Consider the following 12765-nt stretch of genomic DNA (forward strand, 5'->3'; position numbering starts at 1 on the left):
TTCGGGTCACACATGCAAATATGAAATGTGATTACAGCAATGTGGAAGCGCAGTTCGACCATGAAGAGGGGGTGGGTGGTGACCGTTCACAAGGACTACAAGACCTATGAAAGAAATGTACAATTCCTTCTTGAGAGTCAATCGTGCTTGTAAAAGAAATAAAGCTTTTGCACGTCATGGTGGATGGGGATGATAGAGTGTGAGTGCGATGCAATGCTGGATGCAGAAGGCCTGTAATGGATCAGTGCCAAGAGCGTGGTTCTGAAGGGACGACGAAGACACACGAGTAATTTAAACAGGTCGAACATTAGACACATGGTGTGGGTGATGCCATTTAAAACTCTGGTAAGCAAGGAACGGCTCTCAAAGTGAGTAAGCCATCGAGGTGGCAGCGCCGCCATCAGACCAACAAAGGCCTTTGTGTGGGCGCGGCGTGGCGGTCGCAAGGACATCGCCCGGACGGTCTCACCTCTGCTTATCGACAGACCCGCTTTTCACCCAGAAGGTCAAGCGACGCTGTGAACTTTATCCCTCGGGCCGAAGATCACAGATCATCATGGGTTTATTCGGAATGATCTCGAAAGTCTCCCTTCGGTCGCCTCAACGAGGCCGCCGGGCGGGCGCCATGAGCCACTGGCTCTTCGGTACTGGCGCCGTTCCCACTTTTGAGACGAGAGACGCCTTGCGGGCGGAAAGGTGGCCTGACTTGGGAGAATGCCGCTGTGGGATTTAGGCCTCTCGGGCAGTTTGTATTTTTATAAATCGTAGCAAGACCGAACCTCGCTGCGTCTTCACGATTTGTAAGGGGGCGGGAGCTGGTGAAGCGAGGTGGAGAGCTAGTCGGACATCGAAAGGTGAAATTATTATTATTATTTTTTAAACTAAAATAATGATTTGTGTGCGATCTCGGAGCGGTGAGAAATCGGCACTTTGATGAGAGATCGTGAGGGTGTGTGATTTTGCGATATCGTCACATGGGGATCATCACGGTCATTAATTTGATCGTGGAGATCATGTGCAGGAGGAGGAGGAGGAGGAGTGGTGGTGGTAGTAGTAGGGGGAGTTTGGGCGGAAGAAATTGGGTGGGGCACTGAAGTCGGACTGAGGGTAACGCAGGTGAACTTGTGGAGAAAAAGGTGTGCGTGGGCTTCAGGTTGCTTTCGGGGTGCTGAGACCACTGGGATCTTGGGGGTCTTCATCCACCAATAATATGCTTCTGTACAAAGTTGTATCATGAACTAATGTGAACCATTGTTCGAGCTTTATTTGGACCGGCTGAAACATTACTTTATTTCTTAATAAAATATGTATTTAATTTGGAAATACTCGAAGGAAAAGAGAAATAGCGACGCATTAAGTTATAACACACACATATATTTATATAATATTTATTTATTTATATATATATATATATATAATATTTATTTATATATATTATGTAATATATATATATATATATATATATATATATATATATATATATATATATATATATATATATATATACATACAGGGTGTGATTTGTAAAATTTCCAGTTGGAAGGAATACAATTCACAGACAATCATGAGGTTTTTGTTAATTTTTTTTGTTATTTCTGACTTTTACAACTTACAAGCTATACATAACAATAGCGACATAAAGCTGAAAAATGACATTACAATATTAGTAAATAACCCTGTGGGGGACTGACGGTTATTTCCCCAAACAGGCGGGGTGAAAAATGAGGGATAAGGGGCTGTGGCCCCCTTCCCCCGGATCCCAATGGGGGAGCACAACCCCATGAGAACTTACCGTTCTGATGTATTGTACCAAATTTGGTCCACATCGGTCATGTAGTTTGTGAGGAAAATTATGTTTTAGTGAATATGAGGGATTAGGGGAGGAAGGCTGTGGCCCCCCTTTCCCGTGGAGATTCGGCCATGGGCAGCACAACTTCAGGTTAGGGCATGGTCACGATGCCACATGGCCAGTTTGGTCTGAATCCAGTTGTTGGTTTCTGATAAGATTTTTAAATAAAATACCAATATTTGGGATAACCCCCCCCCCCTCCTCCTTGTATCAGAAGTGCATCTGGATGGGGATCACAACCCCATTTGACCTTGCTGTCCTGATTAATCATACCAAATTTGCTCCATAACGATTGACTAGCTTGTGAGACAGATGTTTTCGTCAAATGTTAACAGACGGATGACAGGATACAGGGACCCTCAGCATTTTTCAGAGAAATAGCCTAAAAATATCGCTAATTAATACATTTCTCACACTGAAAAAAAAGAAAAAAGTGATGAAACAATAATCTTGGAACTATTTAATCTCAACACAAACATATTCAAAATTTATTACCACTTAAAGCAAAGTTTGACAGGATAACGATGGATATATATATATATATATATATATTCTTAATAATATTTTATTAAGATATATATATTTTATTAATATATATATATATATATATATTTGGATCTTCGCCAAAATTAAATCATTTCTTCTTTGTCACACACCCAAATGTCCACGAAGTTTCATCCGAATCCATCCACAACTTTTTTGAAGATACAGTGCTATATATTAGTTTAGCTTTATCTCTGAATGGTGAAGAATCACTTAACAAACTAGAAGGGCACTCACTCGAGCGCATACCTCCACCACGCAATGCCTGATCCCCGAGAACATATCGGGCCCAATACATTTTTGAAATATCATGCCAGATGTCGTTTTTGGCCCAATCTCTCAATGGCGAAGAATCACTTTAAATAATAAATAATTCTCGTAAACAAATCCGGATCCGGGTCTTCACCAAAATCGAATCATTTCGTCCTTGCCCCACACCCAACGTGTCCACCAAGTTTCGTCCGAATCCGTCCACAACTTTTTGAGATATCGTGCTATATATCGGTTTGGCCTCATCTGATTGGTGAGGAATCGCTTTTAAAATTCCAGTAGTCAGATCCGGATCCAGATCTTCACCAAAATCTAACCAGTTCGTCCTTGTCAGACATCCAACCTGTCCACAAATTTTCATCTGGATCCATCCACAACTTTTTGAGATATCCTGCACACAAACAGACAAACAAACGGACAGACAAACAGACAGAAAGAGGTGAAAACATAACCTCCTTCACCTTCGTTGGCAGACGTAATTATCAGATCCGGATTCGGATTTCCCCAAAATTGAATCAATTCTTCCTTGTCACACACCCAACGTATCCACCAAGTTTTGCCCGAATCCATCCATGACTTTTTGAGATATTGTGCTGCATATCATTTTTGGCCCGATCTCTCAATGGTGAAGAATCACTTTTTAAAATTATAGTAGTCTGATCCGGATCTTCACCAAAATCGAATCAGTTCGTCCTTATCACACACCCAACCAGTCCACAAAATTTCATCCAGATCCGTCCACAACTTTTTGAGATATCCTGTGCACAAACAAACAGAAAGGGGTGAAAACATAACCTCCTTCACCTTCGGTGGTGGAGGTAATAAGCATTAAAATAATATATTGGTGTTTTTACTGAAGAAATCTGAAGATTTCGTAAGTATATTGATGACTTCCGTCCTCTGTTTGTTTGTGTGTGTGTGTTGTGTTGTGTGTGTGTTTGACTTCCTTCTTGAGACTACAGTGCATTGATTGGTCTTTATTTTGATTATGTTGATTGTAATGGTGTTTTTATACTGGTTCACAACAGATGAAACTTATTTGAAAATACTGGGTTATCTTGTTCTGTCAAGTCATGTCTGACTTTTGATGAGGTTCATGATCAGATTTCTCCAAACATCCAAGAGCTAGCTGAGATTTAATTGACATGGGAGCTACAAAAGCTTTGACTGTTTGGTGGGGTACAGGTAGCCTACCTGACCACAGAAACCCTTGTCTTCAGTGCAGTCAGTGGTGGGTGGGGAAGGGGGTTCTTTCTAATTACCCCCAAATTCAACTTTTTTTGACTTGGTGCCTACAAGGCTGACACCAATGCTACATGGTGAGGAATGCCATACTAATTATGAATCTTTAACTTAAGACAAAATTTTGTGGTGGAAAGGTCACTTAAGACAGATACTAATTAGGGATTTATTTGACTTAAAAGCTACAACATTGAAACCACATGGAAAATGTTGAGTAAGGTCTAAATATCAAGAATCACCAACTTAAGATGAGATTATGTGGTGGAAAGGTCACTTAAGACAAGGTCAAAGGTCAATTTGCACCGAATGACCTTTTATTCTACTTTAATTGACATAGAACCTACAGAACTGAAAACTGGTGGAAAATGTAGAGTTCGATATCTTCATCAATAATCACCAACTTAAGACCACCTTATGTGGTGGATCGGTCACTGAAGACAAGGTCAAAGTCAATTCGCATCAAATTACGAGGTAGATATTTAGTGGTGCAAGTATGACTTTCCATTCATTGCCAATGTACAACACTGTGCATGGATACTAGGAAGTTAGCACACATGGGTGACCCAAATACCTACTTTTTACCCACGCATGCTCCATGTGAGAAGGCGGGAGGCCTCCGATAGTATAGCATTGGAGTCTATGATCAATCTCATAAATTAAAGCACAGGGAGCTACACATTTTGATGAAACCCATTGTTTTATACGTCTGTAATTGACGAAATCCATCAAACAGGAGGAAATGCAGCAGCATTGATAATGTGTCCCTCCTTATGAGAATGCAGGTTGGAGGTCTCGCAGACTGAGAAAGGAGGATTGTACCGTAAGTATATTGCATATTATTCACTTCCTGGAGATTCACATATACATGTACAGTACATTGTAGGATAGATAAATACGTTTATGCTATGCTTTAGGGCTTCTTTTTATGTGAGGCTCACTCTGTGACAGTGCGAGTGCTGTTGCCAAAGTTTAGGATTTAATCTTCCACCTCTCTGGAGTCTGCCTCGGCTTTTTAAATGGTTAACCCTTTCCAGCTGGAGTAAGTTTGTATGGTTAAGCCCCCATTTCCTGAATAAGTTTGTGATTTTTTTTTTACTGTATATTGATACTTTAAAAAAAACTAATTATCACACTATATTAATTGAATTTACCAACAAATCTCTGGTATCATTTTCTGGAATATTCATTCCCCCACAAAGTTTCGACAGTATGAACAGCGCCTTCCTGTAGGAAGGAAAAAAAAATTGTTGCCATGGTAACCAATATCAACAAAAGGGCTGCCAGATTAGTGAAATTTTGATACAACACCCATTATTTTTGAAAAACACCAATACAATGCTGTAGTTTGCAATATACAATTGATAATATATCACCACCAAGTCATTTTGATGATAAAACAGGGGAAATAAACAGGAGAAATATTTGTTGTGGGCAACAAAACAAATATTCAAAACGATGATTTTGATTGTGATTTTTACTGTATTTTGGTCGTTTTGAAAAATCACCTAAATTGGTTCATAGATCAACAATTCAAAGGTGCTGCCATATTGGACATCAAACCACGTGTTCTGTGCAGGAAATGACCAACAACGTCCCCTGCACTGAATGACTGGAACTACTTTATGAAGTAAACAAAAAGCACGTGCATGCATCGCCATTATAGTGGCGATCCGTTGTTTTAGAGCTTGGTATAGCATCGCCATTATAGTGGTGATCCGTTGTTTTAGAGCTTGGTATAGCATCGCCATTATAGTGGTGATCCGTTGTTTTAGAGCTTGGTATGGCATCGCCATTATAGTGGTGATCCGTTGTTTTAGAGCTTGGTATGGCATCGCCATTATAGTGGCGATCCGTTGTTTTAGAGCTTGGAATAGCATCGCCATTATAGTGGCGATCCGTTGTTTTAGAGCTTGGTATAGCATCGCCATTATAGTGGCGATCCGTTGTTTTAGAGCTTGGAATAGCATCGCCATTATAGTGGCGATCCGTTGTTTTAGAGCTTGGTATAGCATCGCCATTATAGTGGCGATCCGTTGTTTTAGAGCTTGGTATAGCATCGCCATTATAGTGGCGATCCGTTGTTTTAGAGCTTGGAATAGCATCGCTATTATAGTGGTGATCCGTTGTTTTAGAGCTTGGTATAGCATCGCCATTATAGTGGTGATCCGTTGTTTTAGAGCTTGGAATAGCATCGCCATTATAGTGGCGATCCGGCTGGAAAGGGTTAACTTCCCTACCCCTTTTTCTGAAAGAAAATCAGCCTGGAAGTCACAATTTAGAGGTGGGGAGTGACCCCCCACCCCCCGGGCATCTCCCATCTGTGACTCATGAACCCTCAGAGATGTCCTTCTGTTGCAGACCAGTTCATTCCAATGAAACATGATGGAATCGGAACAGGGAAGAGCTCCTGCAACCAAGGAGTGCATCCTCCACACAGGCAAAGTGGATGGAGAAGCTACTGGTAAAATACTCCCTATCAAAGCAGAGCAGTGGTCTTCCATTATGAATGCTGCGGCTCGGAGACGACTTAAGCGAAACTTTGCAACATCAACGTACTTCACTGTTGTTCCGTCTCTGCCAGGTGAATTGGACAGTAGCCATGGCTATCACTTCGCCTGTTACAAAAACTTCACAGCCATGCCACATGCTGATGATACAACTGTGAAAACCTCCTCTCCCTCTGATTCAGAAAAAAACACTTCGATCATCAGCTGGCTTTTCCCCCTCAATATCCAACGTCGGGATTTTCCCACGTATTTGTCTGTTCTGCAAAAAAGCAAGGAAGAAGAAGGGTGGATCAGAGGAGCCACTTGGTTTGTGCGAAACTATTGAGGCTGAAAAAACAACAAAAACTGCTGCAGCTGCTAAGCAGGACATCGCCCTTCTGGCAAAGATTTCAGATGTAGATTTTCGGTGTAAGGAGGTCAGGTATCACCAGAGCTGTAGAAGTGCATACCTCCTTTAAAACACCATCTGTGAATAGGCCTACTGCTTCTTCAAGCAAAACTGCACTGTTAGGTATATATGCATACATTGAGAAAGCTATCATCATTGACAGTAGGCCAGAACTTCTGACTTCCATTTATACTCAGTACAAAGAACTATGTGAAGATGCAGATGAAACGCCAATTACCACAGTTAGAAACCTGGCCACAAACTTGTTGAACAAACTTGGTGACAAAATTAGGATGGAGTGTTGTGGGGCAAGAAAGTCAGGTCAAATTGTTTATCCCACAGGTTTAGCTGGTCAGCTCATCCAGTTCGCATATGATTATGCTGCCACTCCAGAAGCTACCATCAACAAAGCAGCCTTACTCTTGAGAAACTTCACCTCTTCCAGAAAATGTCACTCTCTAAAACCTGTCTGAGGGGGAAGTTACTGCTCCAGATATGTTGCTCCAATTCTTTCAAGTCTTATGTGGAGGTCCCAATCAAAAAGCGTACAGTCCCAAGCTTAAACGCCGTGCTGTGTCCTCATCCCATGATGCCATATTTATCGCCCAAAGGGGGAAAGTAAAACCAGGCAAGCAAATGGATGACTGGCAGCAGAAAGCTGGTTGAAATGCTCAACGGACACGGTCACATAATCAATTATCATACCATTGAAGAAATAGAAACATCCCTTGGTGATGCCATTCAGAAAAGGGAGCAGTCCTGTCCAGAGGGAGCACTCCCTGATCAGGTGTTTGGTTTGGCATTTGATAATTTTGATGAACCACCCAAAACATTGTCTGGTACTGACACACTTCATGACACAATGGGGATTTTATATCAAAACAAAGATGTCTCGGGGACAGGGGAAGCCGTTAATCACGTCACACAAGCTCCATTACAACTCTGTAACCGATCTGCAAGAAAAAGGAAACGACAAGTCCAGGAGCAGCCACTTGAGTCGTACCGAAAGAAACAATCATGTCCTTCACAGCAAGAATGTCTGGTGCCAAAGCAAATCAGACGCTTTCTCTGAACAAACATCGTTTCAAGGTCTTTGAAAAGACGTATGCACCAAAAGCTAGAGCAAAGAATCCCCTCGAGAAAGTGAAGGGGATCGATGCATCAATGGTTCCACCGTGTGAGGCTGAAGTCACCCAGCAAATCAAGCGTGCAACGTTCGTTGCCAAAATGTGGGCAGATTCCCATGAGAAAGTGATACAGCAACAGCCTACAAAAGAAGATAGATGGGAACTTAAAGTAAATGTCTATGAAGTCCTGTGGTTTGATGGACCCCAAATGCCGGATTCACTTGTCCCAGAAGAAGGGGAGACAGAAACTGATCTGGAGGATGACGATGATCTGATGGACTTTGAACCCAGCCCCTCAGATGAGGAGGATATGCCATCCTCAGATGGAGATGAGGAATTGTAATCTCACTGGTTATATTGACAAAATATGGCATTAGCATTATTCGTCACAGGAGCACAGCAACTACCAGTTTCAAAATCAATATAAACAACGTGGCATCTTCAAACCCTGGATTTGATGCAATTTGACCTTTGACCTTGTCTTAAGTGACCTTTCCACCACAAAATTTTGTCTTAAGTTGCAGATTCATAATTAGTATGGCATTCCTCACCATGTAGCATTGGTGTCAGCCTTGTGGGCACCAAGTCAAGAAAAGTTGAATTTGGGGGTAATTAGAAAGAACCCCCTTCCCCACCCACCACTGACTGCACTTAAGACAAGGGTTTCTGTGGTCAGGTAGGCTACCTGTACCCCACCAAACAGTCAAAGCTTTTGTAGCTCCCATGTCAATTAAATCTCAGCAAGCTCTTGGACTATCATCTATATCCTGCAGTTTTCCAAATCTCTGGCAGAGACAGCTTGGTTGCAGCCTTTACCCCATCCACCCAGCACATACAAGGTCTGCATCATCGTTGTCCTCCTCCTCCTCCTCCTCCTCCTCCGCCTCCCTCAACTCTTCCTCCCCCATGGTTGATTTCTCCAGACTTTCGTTTTCACCATGCATGATGTGTCTAAAGTATGACAGTTTCTGTTTTCGCGTCCCTTTTGTTCTGCTGCATCCTGATCCGTTCAGTGTTCTTGCTCCTCCACAAACCTTGACCTCCTTGGATAATTATTAATAAAAAAAAACACATTTCAAAACTGTCATTCTTCTTCCTTTCTTTCTTTTTCACTGTCCATGACTCGCATTCATACATTGCAACTGGAAATACCAGAGCATTCACAGGGCTCCTCTTTGTTTGTATTGTCACATCTTTGTAGTTCCAGAAATTATTCAAATACTGGGTATGGATGGATTATTACTGAAACTCATGGAGGTTCTAAAAAAAATATCGAAAGAATATGGAATGAGAATCAATGTGAGGAAGACCAAGGTGATGAAAATAAACAAAGATGTGCATAAAATCTTGAGGATTATCATCGATGGACATGAACTGCAGCAGGTTGGAGAGTTTCATTACCTGGATAGCTTGGTGACTGAAGATGCTGAGTGTCATAAAGAGATAAGAAAGAGAATTGCTATTGCCAAAGGAGCTTATAAAATGAGAAAGAGCTCCAACAAGCAAATGAAGAAGAGGTTCGTAAAATCCTTGGTCTGGAATGTGGTGCTATATAGGTCTGAGACTTGTACCATGAGAAATGAAGACATTGGAAGCTTTCAACAAGTGAGTGTGATTGCATAAGTTGAATACAAGGTGATTGAAGATTTTCAGTTGCTGCAGGAGGGGAGATGTTTGACTGAGACAGTTCTGAAGCGACAGGAAAACTGACCTGGTCACATAGCCTGGTGTTGGCTCAGTGGTTAGGGTGGTGGCTTGGGATTCGAGGGTCCTGAGTTCAAGCCCCGTCGGCCACTGAATTAATACACCAGGGGGTTGACTCAGCCCGTCATCCTTCCGAGGTTGGTGAGATGAGTACTAGTTCCAGTGAGTGTACTGGTAGAGGGGCACTGCATCAGCGACACAGTCGCGCTTCAAGAAATGATAGCTACCCCGGCAGCTAAGCTGCCATACGACCACCACCACCTGGTCACATTTTGAGACGAGGTGGAGTGCATTCCTCCTCCAGGCTGAACAGTTTACATTTTGTATCCCACTGCTCGGCTGGATCTGGATCCAGACCTGAACCAAAATAAAATTCCCTTGTTCCTGTCACCCAATCAACTCATCCATAAAGTTTTGTCATAATCTATCCACAGCTTTTTGAGATATTGTGTTATAAATCGTTTTGGCCCCATCTCTCAATGGCGAAGAATTGCTTTAAAAATTCTCAGATCCGGATGTGGATTCATATCTTCACCAAAATTTAGCGTTGCCATTCTTGGCCGGTCACCTACACAAAAAAAATTATCGTATCTGGATCTTCACCCAAATTGAAAGTATTCGTCCTTGTCACACACCGAATCTATCCACCAAGTTTTGTCCGAATGTCTGCAACTTTTTGAGATATTGTGCCATACTATATATCATTTCAAGCCCTATCACTCAATATTGAAGAATCACTTTAACAAAAATTCTCATATCCAAATTCAGATCTTCACCAAAATCTAAACAATTCGTCCTTGTCACACGTCCAACCTCTCCACCAAATCCGATCACAACCTTTTGATATATCCTGCTCACAGACAGGGGTGAAAACATAACCTTCCATGCCAGAGGTAAAAATATGGATTGCTGTCAGAGGTTATTGAGGGTAAACAGATGGAAAGATGCAGAGAGGAAAACAGACTAGATTGGAAGAAATGTGAAGGCAGGTACAAAAAGCTGTAAATGATAACAGATGACAGAGAAGGGTGTTGCCTCTGGAAACCATGAACCTTCCAAAAAGCAGAGCATTTCATGAGGATGGTCTGGATGACATAGAGGATATGTAGGAATAATGGCGCTCTCAATGTTTACCATTGAGAATCTACTATGCATTGATTGATTTATTATTCCAGTCGTTAAAATACTCTGTGTCTTGTTCTTATCTTGTTTTTCCCTTGACTGTAGGTCATTTAGACATGTCATTGCCAGTTCATCACCATGAGGTGTCAGCATTGTCACCCAATAGTGCCCAGATCCCTCTGGTTGTAGTCGGGGCAGCAATGAAGCATTTGGCAAGAGTATTTGACTGGAATACATTTATCAAGCAAATGGATATTTTTGATTAGGTTTCAGTTATGGATTGGGTCTGCTGATTGCATCATCACTCTGATGTATCTGCCACACATGAGGCAGCGCCCTAGTATATGCCGGTCGGAAATTGACCAGTCGGCTGGCACACAATTTAACAGGTACGGTGGAGTCTTCAAAATAATCAGCAAATCCTTGCAGATGGGACTGTTGGCTTAAGATCCCCTCCCAAGGACGGTTTACTCTTTGATGCATATGCAGTCCTCTCCTTACAAAGCATTTTGATGACAGTTTATCATTAAATCTTTTGCCATGAGTACTCACATCAATTTGATCAAAGGGGAACATGCTCTGCGCTATCACATCAATCGACAATGTTGCATTGTTGTTGAGACTTTGGAGTTGTAAGTTCCAATAATTTCAGAAAATAGTGCAAATGCTGATTAAACCTGACATGGACAAAAAACAAGGACAAATGTGTCCAAGAGCTGCGTCCTAAATGTTTTGTCGGCTAAAAAAAACAACAACAACAACTTCCGATATTTCGTCACGTGCCTTGATTAAGCCAATAGCGAGACCCATAATAGTGTATTTACGAAATATAGTGTATTTACGAAATTACAATACATTAAATGGAATAATCTTTAAATAGTAACGTGAACTTTTCGAAACTTTAAAGCAAATGTCCGAATATATATATAAACGTTCATGATAGACGCTCTCAAAAGGCACCCTCGATGTGAGGATGTGTACAGGTGTTGAGTATTTAAGGAGATCCGGATCCTGTATATAAAAGAGCCGAGTCCAAAAGGTTTTGTCTTCAGAAGAAGAAGAACACCGACGCCGCCGAGCTCTCTTAGAGCCACGTTCGCTACGCGAGATGCGGCTAAAAAAAGCTTTTTGTGCCCTTGGTGTCATTTCTGTAATTTAATTATGTTTTTCCACATATATTTATGATGTTCCTATCCTGTTCATTTCTCATTAATTTAATAATTGTGAAATTGTTAGCTCAACTTTTGCCGATTCTTATGGGGCCGCTGAAATGTGAGCTTAAACGTTTTGTCCGAGGTAATTTTTCAAAACCTTTCTAAACCTATATCCTCCGCCTCAGGGGCGTGGTCTGCTCACCCCCAAACCCGGGGCTTCTCCTGTTTGTTGTCGTTTCAGGGACGCGTTTCCCAGCTTTATGGCCCGGCTTGCAAAATAAAAAAACATAAGGAAAATCACGGACTGGGGGACTTATTTTTACTCCCTTGGCTAATCAACACCGCACCACCCCTCGTGTGGTGGCATGTAACACTGAAGCTCACAGATTCCCTAACTTAGTTACATCGAGATGTTTCTACTCGTCCACGGACCAAGCAACTTTACACAATGCTGAACTTCCTTTTTTAAATCATTCCATCTCCCAACACAACTGTGACTATTTACTTTCAACAGGATGGAGGAACTTGCCACACAAGGCAACTGTTGCAGGGGACATTTGCAAATCATGTGTAAAGATTTGGGGACATTCCACGGCCACCCTGATCACCTGACCTTACATTGCTGGGTTTTTTTTTTGTGTGTGTTTTTTTATGGGGCTATTTAAAGTCCAAGGTGAATGTGATTAATTCAATAATATGAACTGAACTGAAAAAAACATCAGCGATGAAATAAGCCTCATTTCTCCTGAAACAATTCAGCAAGTTATGGACAATTTATATTTCTGCTGCCATGAATGCATACGTTATAAGAGAGGTTACCTGACATCAGTCATTTTCTAAAAAAAAATGAAGAAATGTG

The 12765-nt window shown here is 41.7% G+C and overlaps 1 protein-coding gene and 1 pseudogene across 7 annotated transcripts in view; one reads left to right on the top strand and one right to left on the bottom strand.

Moving 5' to 3' along the window:
* Nucleotides 1-709, bottom strand: part of LOC147016671 (uncharacterized) — a 151142-nt gene extending 150433 nt beyond the window's left edge. For 3 of the 6 annotated variants that reach the window (XM_085845566.1, XM_085845568.1, XM_085845563.1), the window contains exon 1: nucleotides 470-708. The gene's annotated coding sequence lies outside the window, so the exon portion shown is untranslated. Of the gene's footprint in view, nucleotides 1-469 lie in introns of all 6 variants that reach the window. The other 3 variants (XM_085845569.1, XM_085845567.1, XM_085845564.1) reach the window with 3 other exon arrangements.
* A 13-nt stretch (nucleotides 710-722) lies between these two features.
* LOC147016672 (uncharacterized) lies at nucleotides 723-8982 on the top strand (annotated as a pseudogene). Its single transcript, XR_015049151.1, has 3 exons — nucleotides 723-854; nucleotides 4687-4724; nucleotides 6263-8982. The product of XR_015049151.1 is annotated as an uncharacterized LOC147016672 (transcript).
* The last annotated feature ends 3783 nt before the right edge of the window (nucleotides 8983-12765 follow it).

The sequence above is a fragment of the Eptatretus burgeri genome, chromosome 11, assembly GCF_056783735.1.
Source record: "Eptatretus burgeri isolate ZD-2024b chromosome 11, Ebu_testis_v1, whole genome shotgun sequence".
Lineage (NCBI taxonomy): Eukaryota > Metazoa > Chordata > Myxini > Myxiniformes > Myxinidae > Eptatretus > Eptatretus burgeri.